This window comes from Thamnophis elegans, chromosome 4 (genome assembly GCF_009769535.1).
Source record: "Thamnophis elegans isolate rThaEle1 chromosome 4, rThaEle1.pri, whole genome shotgun sequence".
Classification (NCBI taxonomy): domain Eukaryota; kingdom Metazoa; phylum Chordata; class Lepidosauria; order Squamata; family Colubridae; genus Thamnophis; species Thamnophis elegans.
Genome location: NC_045544.1, coordinates 71771244 through 71783115, shown reverse-complemented (window position 1 = coordinate 71783115; position 11872 = coordinate 71771244).

Genomic DNA, 11872 nt, shown 5'->3' with positions numbered 1-11872 from the left:
GATGATCTTTGTGCACGCGGGAGAATGCCTTGAAAATTTTTATCCAATGGGGAATCTCCAAATCCAATAAAAGGTTCACACCGGCTGAAATCAATTGTGTGGAGGTGTTTTTTTTTCCTTTTTCTTCTTCTCCCTGTTCCCCTTTCTTTCTCCCCCCCAAAAAATCCTTGTGCCCCAAAAAGCCGGACCAAACCTCAGATCACCAGAAGGAGGGTCCGCGGGAATGTCTTTGCTTCAGATCCTTTTTGTGCCTTCATTGTCTTCTATCTGGTTTAGCTTTCTCTGCGCAGAAATCCAAAGGGTCAGCATTTTCCCTTCCCGATCGCCAACGCCAGTTGGGCCCCCTATAACCGTTGCCATCCAAGGTAGGCTTTAGGAGCAAGAGAGCTGGGTGTTCCTCCAAGCGGAGACTGCTCCGCGATTTTGCAGTGCGGTAACTTGTTTCCTTCCCCAAGCCTTTGCAACTGAGTTAGAAGAAATCGTCCAAAAAAAATATATCTCGGGATCCAGACTCTGGGAGGAGCCTCCCGAGTTCCTTGCAGCCAATATCTTTCTGCCCGTTTTTTGCCTTACAGTTTTTCTAAAAGAAAAGGGAAAGCACTGGCTAAGCTACGCAGCACGCCTGGAGCCGTGGAGGAGCTGTAAAGCAATGCCTTCAACGGCTCGCTTTGAAGGCTAAGGCAAGCGGGGCCGGTGCGTAACTGCAGGCGGCTTTGCTACTGTTTCTTGACCTAGAGAGAGAATTGATTTGCAGCATCGCTTCAGTGGCATTGGGGATTTAAAACATTAAAAAAAACACGCCTCCCTCTTTAAGACGAGATGTCCTTGTCTCCATCAAAACAGCTGTGCTTAGTTAATAATCGGAAGAGATCCTGAATATGATTGTAGGTCTGTTTTGAGTTCTGCAGGCATGGAAAGAAATAGGCAGCAACGACTGACACACCTGTGACAGTCCGGTTAAGGGTCCCTTTTATATGTAATGGCTGCTGTGTTATTTTGGAAGACAGCTACCAAGAAAACTTGCAAAATCTTAAATATGGGGCTTTGTCCCTTTCTTTTTACTCATCTGATCAAAGAAGAATTTCCACCGGCTTCCTCCCTCCCTGCAAACTATAAAAGACAATTGCATTTCTGCACAGTTGGGTGAATGTGCTGCTTCAGATAGGGCAGATTCCTGTTTGGTTAAAAAGTATTTTTGAAATTGTTCGTACATAGCTTTCTCTCTCCCCACCCTTTCATAACCCCCTGATCTCTAACTGGAGAGAGTGGGGGGATCATTATGTTAACTAATGGCCATTTTGATGGCAAATGGATCCAGATGGAGGCAACCCATCTAACCAAGATATCTTCAAATATTTTGCAATGCATTTTCTTTGTTCTGGATCCAAGTTATAATCAAGTATAATTTTGGCTGTGTGAACATTAGAGAGCCATGGATAAGAAAATATGCCTAGAGACAGAGGGAGGGACGCCCTGCAAGACACAGCATTTCTGCCTATGCAAACTTTCCCCTTATGTAGACCTTGGGTGAAATTCACATTCCATTATGTGCAATCATGAGAAAGAGAAAGACGACATGTGAAAATTCAGAAGCCACACAAAGCTTGATATTTTCAATTTATTTTCTCCACCAAATCTGCATGGAATTCTAATAGCCTTGGGTAAATGGGGATGATAAATTGGCTTCCAGCCTAACCTCTCCTGTTAAGGTTGTGAAATATGTGGTGCATTTATTTTTTTTCCATACGTCATCAAAGCCTTAGGCCCACCTATGCATTCCAGTGGCCACATGGAAAATATCTGAAATTGCTCCATCTGGCACCTGTTATAATATTAATGCTTAGCATTTATATCACTTTAGTTTTTAAGGCACTTCATGCTCATTGTTTCAGTGAATATTATGGGCAACCTGGGGCATTCCTTATGTAGCTCCCAATCTCTTGCTAATGATCATCATTAGATTAGTTTCAAACTCACAGCATCACATTACTGTCACATGACGTATTGCAACGTTTTTCCCTTCACGAAGCTGGGGTGGGCATGGCCTGAGCATGACGCATCCGGCCCATGGGCTGCCAGTTTGACACCCCTGGGTTAGACGAATAAAAGTTGACATCCAAAATATCTGAAAGACCCTCACATTTCCTACAAATAGATTAAGAGAGGGTTTGCAAGCTGGCGAGATCATAGCAGATACAATTTGAGCCATAGATTTTCTGCTTCAGCACTGGGACATTTAGTATCACCATAGATATCCCCCGTTATTGGGTAGGCAGTTCTGAGGAATCAATTCCCTGGGAATCAGGCTGATTTTTCTGTGTAGAAAAAATGGAATTTCTTTTGGCATATTTGAACGGGTATAAATAAATAAATCATGGATTTATTAAATCCATGGTTTATTAAATGGTGGTTCTCTAAATGTGTAGAGCAAACTTAGCAATCTTAGGCAACGGTTGTTCAAGTCTGTATAAATATATATTCTATTGTGATTGATGAGACATACAAAGATTGAACTGTTCCCTACACAAATGACTCAACCAGTCTTTCCCAAAACTTTAGTTAAATCTGTAAAATACATAGAGGAAAAAAATGTAATTTTTTAAAGTTAGAACTGTAGATGAAGTTGACAAGTAATGGACTGAGCTATGCATCAATAACATCTTTATTCATTGCCAATGTGTGAGTGTGGCTGTGCTTAATAAATTTTTATCAATAGACAGTAGATTGGATTTCAGAATTCCCAGACAGCACTGGATCATTCAGAGTTACTTAATGTTATGGACTTACGGTATTTATACTCTTGATTCAGCTCCTTGGAAGCCTTAGTCTGGCTTACGTTTTAAGTAAAAAATAGACTCAAGTGGGCCTTGAGCTGTTCAGCTCTAATAATATGAAGTGCAGCAACACACATACACATTGTAATTCTTGGACAAAAAGAAGGGATTTTCTGTAGTTGATCCTAGAGCCAAAGCACCTTAGCTTAGTTATCATGGAGTTTGCTGTGCAGATTCCTCTAGAAGCCACCAGCAAAATACAGCCAGAAATCTTGCTTGCCAGTGAGTATACAATATGCCAAGTTGCAGGGACGTGCACTCACTAGAGGCAGGGGAGGCGGGGCCTCACCAGTCTCCTCAGGAAAAGGAAGGAATTTTAAAGATTTTTTCTAAAATAATTAAGGCCAAGCTAGTTGCTACCAGACTTCAACTCACAGTGATTTGAAGTGTACATAGTGTTTAAGTATAGGAGGAGGCCAGAGAACTCGGGGCCTCCTTTGCATAAGGGTTTTTTTGCCTTTTAAGGGTTAACCAAGGGTTAAAAAGCAAAAAATTAGTATGCAAATGAGGCCCATAGTTCTCGGGCCTCTTCCTGCAGAGGGCACGTGGTGGCTCTAGGAGCCACTATCCTAGCCTGCCTGGCCCTGGAGCCTAGCTAGACCGAATCTGGAATTTTGGCGTAGCTGGAAGGTATGTGGGTTAGAGGGAGGGGGCAGGGGGGAGGAATTCAATTTATTTGTAATTTAAGTAATTGTCATTTGTTTTTATTGTCTGTCTGTCTGTGTGTGTGTGTGTGTGTGTGTGTGTGTGTGTGTGTGTTAACTTCATTCAAACAAACTCTCTCTCAATTTGAGAGAGAGTTTGCTTGAGAAGAAAGGGAAGGAGCAGACTCAGGGAGGGGAGCCTTGTTTGTTTGAGAAGAGAGGGGCAGCCCTCTCCCCCCCCATCCTGCTCCCCTCTTCCTTTCCTCCTCCTCCTCTCCCCTTTCTTCACCGGCTGCCACCTCGCCCCCCTCCGCCTCCTCCGTCCCCCCTGCTGTGTCCGCCAGGCGTCTCGCGTTTATGGCAGGCATAAACGCAAGATGCCTGGCGGACACAGACTTGGGGATGAAGGAGGTGGAGGGTGAGGAGGAACCGCGGAGGCGAAAGGCGAAGAGGGGTGGGGAGGGTGTTTGCAGCCCTGGTTCCGTCTCCCAGCCAGCAGGCCCAGGAGGAAACGGCGAAGAGGGGTGGGGGGTGTTCCAAGAAGCCCCCTTCCCTTTTGGCACTCCGCAAGGCCTGCCGGAGCTCTGGGAGAAAGCGGTGGGAGCGGAATGCTGTCCTCTATCGCCGGAAAGTCCGGCGAGGGAAGCGGGGCTCGTGGAGACTCGCTCGCAGCTGGCTTCTCTGGAGCGGAGGGCGGGGGCGATAGAAGCGGAGTGGATCGCAGCGGCAAGAGGATCCGCTCCGCTTCTATCGCCCCCCCCCCTCCGCTCCAGAGAAGCCGGCTGCGAGCGAGTCTCCACGAGCCCCGCTTCCCTCGCCGGACTTTCCGGCAATAGAGGACAGCATTCCACTCCCGCCGCTTTCTCCCAGAGCTCCGGCAGGCCTTGCGGAGTGCCAAAAGGGAAGGGGGCTTCTTGGAACCACCCACCCACCACCCCTCTTTGCCGTTTCCTCCTGGGGCTGCTGGCTGGGAGACCGCGGCTCTCGCTCCAGCCTGCTGCGGGGGGGGGGAGCCGCTTTCTTTCTTTTTGCCTCACCAGCCAGAAGCTTCACTGCACGTCACTGCCAAGTTGTAACCCTAACCCATAGAAAACCAGGAATGAGATTATATTGAATGTAAAAGTTGAGTTCTGAATGTGTGTGTTTTTGTTATTGTTCTGTTTATTTCAAATATTTATCTTCTGCCCACTTCGTAGAACTTGTAGCAAATCAGAATCCACGAAAGCAAGATGAATCTCTAAAGCAAGTTAATTAAAAAGATAGAATGATAAACACAGTCATAAGATATCTCTAATAGGCAAACAAAAGGCATGATCAATCTGTGTGTAACTAAATCCTGAATGTGAGTGTGAAAAACTAGTTTGCCATTTGTTTATGAAAAGCAGGTAATATCTAGCCACCATCTAGGAAGGGTCTCCCTTACAACCCATATTGCATATATCTCCCAGCCTTTGGTTGGCACTTTATCTGCCACTCCTGGACCATTCCTTCGGGATTGGGCGGCATATAAATGTGGTTAATAAATAAATGTGAAAAGTGATACTGAAATAGATCCAAAAAGTGGGGTTGCATTCACACTCAAAATTGAAGCATTTTGCCCTAAATCATGTACATGGCCTTCTTGTCATGATTACGATTTTGGTGTCCTGTCTGACTGTGCCTGGTGTATACTGACGCATCTTTTCAAAATTTGGACCATAAAAGAATGGGTGTCCTAACATAGGCATGATGTGATTTTTAAAAAATGAAGACTCTCCAAAACAATAAGAAATACCAAACTACCAATAAGTCTGATACAGTATAGCATTGCAAGGGGTTTGCAGTGTTATATGACACCCATTGTGACCTTTAACCCACATCTCCATCCCAGAAAAATGTTAAATATGCCCCACAACATCCAAACATTGCCCAGTTCCTTAAGTGAGTTGGATTGAATGCAGAATACAAGAGCATCCCCCAGTGGAGACTGAAGGATAACATTCCAAGAGGCAAAAAGTGAGCTAAAAGGCAATACAAGTAGTCCTCAATGGCCACAACTGAGCCCAAAATTTATGTTGCTAAGTGAGAAATTTGCTAAGTGAGTTTTGTCCCATTTTACGACTTTGCTTGTGTCATTTGGTAAGTGAATCACTGCTGTTCTTAAATTAGTAACGTCAAATTAATCTGATTTCCCCATTGACTTTGCTTGTCAAAAGGTTGTAAAAGATGACCCTGGGACGCTACAACCGTCATAAATGCGAGTCAGTTGTCAAGCATCTGAATGTAAATCACGTGACCACGGGGATCCTGCAATGGTCATAAGTGTCATTGTAATTTTAAACGGTCACTAAAATGAACTTTTGTAAGTCGAGGACTGCCTGTGTATCAGTTTAGCCTTCCCTTTACTTCGCCATGGCACCTTCTGTATGGTCTGGAAAAATCTCCAAATGCTAGAGCAGATTTTGGTTTTAAGTAGGACAACTTCTACAATCACTCCTTACACCTCGTGCAACTAGCAGTAAAACTCAACTCTTCAAAATCTCCCCTCCCCGCTCTGCAAATGAAGGGACTTTCCCCAATGATTTTGCTGATTCATCCCATCTTTTTCCCCCTTTGCTAATAGCAGAGATTGGGATAGTTTGATGTAAAGGGCAAAAGCTAAGTTAGTGTTGTGGTCTGTCCCTCTCCTAGTGCAATCACTGAGGGAAAGTGGGGGCATGTGCCATATGTAGTATGGTATATAGCTTTAATTGGCTTGGATCAGCACTTCTCATGAACAACCGGCAGGCTTGCATTGTTCTTCATCAGCCCTTTAATTAGCACACAGTTAGATGCCCCTGCCAAACTGCATCTGCTGTGTTAGGGATCGTCAGATTGTGTGCAATGGTATGCTTAGTCATGGGAGATTAGAGACATATGAGAATCAAAGGGGGGTAGGCAACAGATTGGCCAGCTTGCTTGTAAATTCCAATTTGCAGAATACTGCCTTGTTACACACCAGGAAACATAAGAACAGTAACATCTTGCTGTCCGTTCCCCCTGAAAGTTTGCCGACAAGGAACAGTAAGGATTCATGACTCCAGTTCAAACATGGTCAATCAGGCAATATTTTACAGTTGGCTAGTAGAGCAGAAAGCATAAAGTAAAACCTATTTAAATACCAGGTAGATTCCATCATTCAGAAAAGACAAATGCTTGAGGGGAATTAAGAATCTATCTGTTTACACACACATACACGCTCACAAAAAAAAAACGCCATGCAAAGATGAGGTATTCTAAAAACCATTAATTATAAGAAATGCTAATTATAGGACTCCATTGGGAAAAATTTGCAAAATTCTGGGGGTGTAGTGAACCAGAGTTTATCTAACTGAAAATTGTAAGATCATTTACCATCTGTTTAGCTTAATAGGGGAAGCAAAAAGAGAAACTATAGTGACTTTCACTAGAATACTTTCCAGTGTCACATTACGTAATTGATAGTATTCTAGCTGTCAGTTGTGCCTAAAATGCACCATTTTAACCATTGTTTGAAACTTCTCTTGGATGGAGCCTTCTTTACATCCTTATTGTAGCCTGTAACCAATTTGTTTCCATGCCAACAGCAGCCACAACAGGTAGTGTACTATACTAGATTAGAGAGCCTTGGTCTGATGATTTGTGATAATATTCTATTGATACTCCTTGGAGCTGCTTCTAGGGGCAAAGTATAACCACCTTAATGTGCAGGCTAGATGTCCATCAGGGCAAGAGTTCAGACGTGGTTGATTTCAGCCAATAAAAATACTTGAATAAGTTTTTTAAATTCTGCAACCACTTTTGATCATAATATTTTTTAAAAAAAATCAAGGCAGGTTATTTATTTATGTATTTATTTTATTAAATATGCTGGCTTTATTACTTTATAAGTAACTCAAGGCCGCAAACATATATAATACTCCTTTTTCTTATTATTTTCTCCACAACAACCCTAGCCAGCTTCTGTGCCGAAAATGGGACTAGAACTCACAGTCTCCTGGTTTCTATTCCAGCACCTTAAAAAAATGAATTAGTGGAATTAATGGAATCAAAGAAAAAAATAACTGGGAAAAGTATATGAATTTGAAATTATCAGATTTTATTTATAGGGTTTTTTTATTTAGTACCCTTTTGCCAGAATCTAGTATCCCTGATATTATGGCCCAGCTTCCAATTCACCAACATATAGTGAGGGGTGCAAAGGAGACCTTTAATATTATTTTGATATTTTTCCATTCACAAGAAAGACATTTTATTCAGTGGTGGGATTCAATTTTTTTTACTACCGGTTCTGTGAGCGTGGCTTTGTGGGTATGGCAGGAGAAGGTTACTGCAAAATCCCCATTCCCTCCCCACCCCATTAACTGCTTTCCAGCTCCCTTACCCTGTTCAGGGCAAAAAAAGAAGATCAGCTGGGAGACTGGGTGACAGTGGGGGCAGGGTCATCCTATTTGCAGGTTCTCCGACTACTCAAAATTTCTGCTACCGGTTCTCTAGAACCTGTCCAAACTGACTGAATACCACCTCTGAATTTATTGTAATGGGCACCAAGGTGTAATGTATAACAGTTGTGACACAGCTTCTATGTACTACATAGCTGCATGTCCTTCAAGACTCTAGAATGAGTGCAAATGAATTTTTATGGAGGAGTTCTTCGAATACCCTACGGTGTTTTGAATGTCTTTCTATGCACTGAGTTGGGACTGAGATTGATGGAAGCTCAGGAGCGGAGCCTTACTTTCAATTATGGTTAAAATTAATTTTCTGTAAGCTTTTAACTCCCTTGGTTCTTCAAAATAATTATTGATCCGTTTGACAAAAAAAAAAGGAAAACTGCGAATATGGCTCGCTCCTGAATTTGTGATCGTCATGCTGTACTGCAAGGTGAAAGTAATAATGAGAAAAAATATAATGAATACTATTATCAAAGAGTTTGGAATATGATTATCATTTCATTAACTGAGTATGATGATCATTTGATTAATCTGGGAAAAAAAGTAATGTGCCTGTAAAATATCTCTCTGATTTAATAGATTTTAGTCATTGGAAGGGTTTTATTTCGGTTCTTTTTCATACTTTGCTCTCTTGCCATTTGTTCTGTCAGGAAGATTTTGCTTCTAAAGAGCATTTCCTCAAATTAATCAGGGTAAGTTAAAACATGACATAGTAGCCTATGAACCTTTGCGTAACTTACTTTTTATTTTAAAAAATTCCATAAAGTATTTACTACCTCTCAGTTGCTTAGGATTCTAGACAGGCAAGGTGGAGTTTGCTTCGGTCAGGGTCCAGATTGAACCATATACTTGTATGAGTAAAAACTCTGTTCAAGAGCCTTTTCTATTAGCGATATGTGGTTGGAGTCAATGTTTTTTTCTATTTTATTTTACCTTGTAGTTCCAAATCTATTCATTTTTTCAGTTGTTTTAATTTTGTACTTTGTTTGTTCTATGGTTGTTAAGACAATTATGGTATCAGATAAAGCAACTTCAGTTATTTTAATTGTATTTATCAAAAAGTCATCAGGATATAAATCTCAAGATTATACTCACAGAACTGTGATATAATCCTCTAGGGCAGTGTTTCTCAACCTTAGTAATTTTACGATGTGTGAACGCCAATGAGTTGAAGTCTGCACACCTTAAAATTGCCAAAGTTGAGAAATACTGCTCTAGGACTACAGAGAAGAGTATATATGTGTGTGTATGTGTATATGGGAGGTCTATCTATTGTTGCATAATAATCTGGCAGACTGGGCTGCTTTCCCCTCATCTACAGGTATGTAGGAACTGTTTCTATATATACAGCTTGTCCTTGGATGACAACGGTTTGTTTAGTGACTGTTCAAAGTTACAACAGCACTGAAAAAGGTGACTTATGACCATTTTTCACAGTTACAATCTTTGCAGATCACATGATCATGTAATCAACATTCAGATGCTGGGCAACTCCTTCATATTTATGACCATTGCAGTGTCCCAGGGTCATGTGACCAGTTTTTGTGATCTTCTGACAAGCAATATCAATGGGCAAGCCAGATTCACTTAACAACTGGGTTACAAACTTATCAACTGTAGTGATTCACTTAACAGCTGTGGCAAGAAAAGTCGTAAAATGGGGCAAAGCTCACTTAACAAATTCTCACTGAACAACATAAATTTTGAGCTCAATTGTCATAAGTCGAAGATTACCTGTACTATGGTCCTGTGAGCAAAGCAACCACCTGGCTTTTCTTCAATCACTATCCAGCTAACAAGAATGCTAACATAGACGTAGTGTGCAGAAGAACTATCTACGTTCTATTTTTGCCATGAAACTGAATGTACAGATAACCCTTGACTTACCACAGTTCATTTAGTGATTGTTTGAAGTTACAATGGGACTGAAAAAAAAATGATTTATGACCGCTTTTCACACTTAGGACTGTTGCAGCATCCCCATAGTCATGTGATCAGAATTCAGATGCTTGGCAATTGTTTCATATTTATGACAGTTGCAGTATCCTGGGGTGACATGATCACCTGGGACCATCTGACAAGGGGGAAGTCAGATTCACATAAAAATTTCATGCCCGGTTGTGAGTGGGCTTAGCCATGGTGGTTGTAGCCTAGTCGTCCTCCTGCACCATGGGGGGGGGCATTTTCACCTTCCCCAGGCTCTGGAGGCTTTCCTCGAGCTCTGAGAGGGCGAAAACTGCCCACCCCAGGCTCTGGAGACCCTCCAGAGGCCAGAAACGGGCCGGTTTCAGGCCTTCTGGAACTTCTGGGAGGCCTGTTTTCCCCCTCCTCGAGCCTCCAGGCAGGTTTTGCATTTACCTCACATCCAAAACTGGCCATGTGGAGACTTCAGGGAGGGGAGGGAGGGGTGGGGCCAGCCAAGAGTGGGGTCTGGAGGTTCTGCAAACCAGCCATAACATTAGCCTTGGGTTCTTCTGAACCCAGGCGAACCTGAAGCAGCCCACCCCTGCATATTACTAACTTAGTATTCATTTAACAACAGTTGCAAGGGAAGTCATAAAATGGGGCAAAATTCACTTAATAAATGTTTCACTTAACAACAGAAATGTTGGGCAATAGAACAATAGAATAGTTTAGGATTACCTACATATAGTTGTTTCATTCCTATACTTTACTCACTAACACCAGCATGCAAATATTCTTGTAGTTTAAAAAAAAACCTATGTGGTATTTATAAACGAAAATATTATAATGTAACCTGCAATCTGTATGTATCCTTTAAAAAATGTGACAATTGTCACTCTTCTAAAAGTGATAAAATGCCAGGTTTCTCCTATAGCCTGTCCTGGGCTAATCCAAATAAAATCCCCCCTCCCCCAAATTCCAACTTTATCTGATGCATAGCCAAAGCCCTTCCGTTTAGCATTGGTTTCAGTTCATTTTCACACACATTTCTGGACTGTTGCACTAGCACTTGTTAATGCCTTATAATTGTTTTCAGTAACACAATTGGGTTTACCTGCTGTAATTGCAAGATTGGGAGCTTGGGAGGGGCAATAGTAAAACTAAAAAAGGCAACATATTTGCCCCATTAAGAAAACAAAGGTTTTTAAATCTCAAGTAGATTCCTAGTAAGAGATTTCATGGGGTGTGAGTGGCCTCTGGTGGCAAAAACTGGGAGAAGATAATACAGTATAATTGATTCACTATTGATTCAGGACTATATACTGCATATGTAGAAATACTTCAATAGAAAAAGAAAAATAGGCGAATACAATAATGTTAACTGACCAACAGTTTTACAAAGAAGTAAACAATCATATTAATAGGTAATGATGGAATGATCCTGCACTGTACTGGCTTATTTTATAATGATAATTTATAACAGCTTACTAGAATTCCAGGTATGATAGATTTCTCTTGGGAATTGTAGTCCAAAAGTGCAAGGTCGTTTTTCAAATATTAAAACAATCAACAATAATGGTCCAATTAATACATGCCTTGTTTTTGTTTTTCAGTCTGTACATGTGATTCCATTGCAGAATACTTTTACGTTCTTGTATAATATTAAACTTTCTGTGCCGCCTAAAATAAAATAAGTTAATTCTCTTGTTCTCTTCCAGAGTGATCCAGTGATCCAGGTGATCACTTTCCACTAAGAACAGATTTAATCTACATTATGTTTACCCAGCAAGTGAATTTCATAGAAGGCATATTAGATTATTTAAAATGCTACAAAGAAAATAGAACTATTTTTGAAATGAATGGAAACCTAATTTGTTTGGGATTTCATGGAAGCTAAACTAAGGGAGACGAGTAACAAACATATAATATATTAATTTGCTTTTGCATTAAGGGAACATACTTTATCAAACAAATATTTCTAGGTAGCTGTTCACACCAAACATTTTTTCTTACTACTGTAACAAAAACATTTATTCTG